The 2526-nt window shown below is 35.4% G+C and overlaps 1 long non-coding RNA gene across 1 annotated transcript; it reads left to right on the top strand.

Moving 5' to 3' along the window:
- Positions 1 to 1167: 1167 nt before the first annotated feature.
- On the top strand, positions 1168 to 2080 carry LOC110815095 (uncharacterized). The gene is made up of 2 exons (XR_002539772.2): positions 1168 to 1757; positions 1849 to 2080. It is a non-coding gene; the product is annotated as an uncharacterized LOC110815095 (long non-coding RNA).
- Positions 2081 to 2526: the final 446 nt, after the last annotated feature.

Below are 2526 nucleotides of genomic sequence, written 5' to 3'. Positions count from 1 at the left end.
TTTTGGAAGCCTATGTTATCTATAAGAACTGTAAAGTGAATATTTCAGATAAGGAGTTAACCATAGATCTTAACTATCTTGTTTTCCTCTCTGTCCTTATTGCTTGGTTTGTTAACAATATCTAAACGGTTTTCTTGAGAAAGGTAAAGGTTTTCTAAACATTTGAAGATAAAGTCATCCTACGATGAACAGCTAAGGTAGGTGATTTATTAAAGATGTTTTAATCCAAAAGTTATTCACCTTTGAAAACCTTAATAATGTAGTTTAAATACTATTTTCTTTACTAAGCTATGTGGAACTCACCCAATTTATGGCCTCCTCATATTATAGAAGTGATATTCACTCGTTGAGTTGCATCTTGAAGCTTGTTTGGATCCCTTCATGGATCCTTAAGATGATTACAAGTGCCATATTTTGTCCGCTCTGATGGCACCAGTTGTAATGATAGAAGTGGCTCTTATAACTTTTGTGGACATAAATTTTGATAGACGTCTTCTTGGCCTCAGTTGTAAACATTAAATTTATGTTTTATTGTAAGAGATTTTATTTTCTGCTGCATACATATATTTTATTACTTGCACTCGTATCTATTTATGTTATCGGCCTCCTTTTTACTCCACCAGGTGTCTGGGATGTCACACACGTGTAAATGTTATGCAAGTATCACCTGGATCCATCTCATGTACTTCAGCATGAAGATCTTCTTATTGAAAAGGACCTGTCCTATGAAGAAACACCAATAAGCATATAAGATAAATAGGAACAAGTGCTAAGGAACAAAACTATTTCCATGGTCAAAGTACTCTGACAGCATCATTCTTAAGCAGAGGCTATCTTGGAAACTGAAGACTCGATACGAGTCGATATCCTCATTTCTTTTAAAGCTTGTAACCAAATTTGGAGGATCAAATTTTCATAAGGGGGAGTGGATTGTAATATCTAGTTCTAATTAAATGTAAATTATATGTAAAAATAATTTTAAAATGTTGTAAATAATTAAATAAATATGAAGAAATTAAAATTTAGAAATTAAATTAATTAAATTAAGACTTGAGGGTTTAATTGAAGGAATTATCAGAAATTAGAGGTCTTTTAAAAATTGAAAGGACTTAAATGAACAATTTTCATGAGGTCAAAACCATAATTAATAAAGAATAGGAGGGCAGATGGTGAAATCAAGGATAGACAGTCAGGATTAGACCCCTTAAAAGCCGATCCAATGGCTATCAACTTAGATCCACTTAAACAGCTTAGATTGGATCTGATGTGATCAGAGAGTGAGGGCTCAGGCAATAAAAGGGGCAACCCTAATCGAGTTTAACCTCATTTGAAAAAGAAGAGCCGAAATTGAGAGAGGGAGAGAATCGAGTTCAAGTGGAAAGAGAGGAAAGAGCATCGAAAGCCGAAAAGAGAGGGAAGAGGATAACGATTGAGAAATGACTGTATTGTAGAGGTTGCAGGTCAATGGAGAAGCGAAGGAGAGTGTGAGAGAGGGGAGAGCGAGAGAGAGAAGGGAGAGTGGTGAGAGAAGGAGGAATGCCAGTGCAGATGATTCCTTTTTTTGGATTTTTTTGCTGTAGGGTTAACAGGGATGAGCTTATGACGTCGCACTAGCTGTGCAATCTCGGCCTTGTCGCTCGCCTACTCAGAAGTCGAGGAGTTTTTCCTTCGGTGTTGGAACCCGATACTCCCGGGTTGAAACCAAGGATTGCAAGGGAGCATACCACTCACCCTTACGCGGTGAGCCGAGCATTCCTGTAAGATTATTGCCAGAACCCTGACTTTAGTCAAGTTTAGCCTGGTTTAATATTTAGATTGAATTAATTAGTTTGTGTTGTATGTGTACAGTGAAATGAGGAGGTTCAAGCAGATTCATGAAGGTTATTGCTCAAGGAGTTTGTAAATATCCCGTATTTTGAACCTAAGTTTGGGATTTTGAATTCTATGCATATAGATTATTTATTTTATGGGTGTTTGAGCATAGAATACGTACTTGATTGATACACTGAGAAGAACATAAACTTGGACACCCTCCAAGCAATGTGAACCTGCTGGGATAGAGTTCAAAACATTTGATCTACGATGGTTGCATGTCTATATTTCTATTTCTATGACGATTGTTGGATGGTAGGACTATGATGTGACCTGACATGAAAAAGGACCAAAAATTCAAGAATTGTGATAAAAACGAAATAAAATTGTAAAATGAAAGTGATTATATTTGAGGAAATAAGTGAGTAAAATTAGTGAGAGAAAAAGAGATGTTATTGATTAAGGAATAACAAAAGAAAAATAAAAATAAATAAAATACCTTAAAAAGTAATTAAAATTAGAATTAATAAGTTCAATTGAATAAAGGAATCAAGTGAAGGGAGTGGAAATAGTATATAGTGTAAGGATCTTTAGAGCTTTACTCATTTAGTATGAATGAATCGGGGGGGTATACACATGTGATTATGGTGAATTTGCACACAGATACGTGAATGTGAGTGTAAGAGTGACCTAATAAACTTACTTACTGGGGAG

This window comes from Carica papaya, chromosome 7, assembly GCF_054855325.1.
Source record: "Carica papaya isolate Zhongbai chromosome 7, ASM5485532v1, whole genome shotgun sequence".
Lineage (NCBI taxonomy): Eukaryota > Viridiplantae > Streptophyta > Magnoliopsida > Brassicales > Caricaceae > Carica > Carica papaya.
This window is presented reverse-complemented; position numbering and strand designations above follow the sequence as displayed.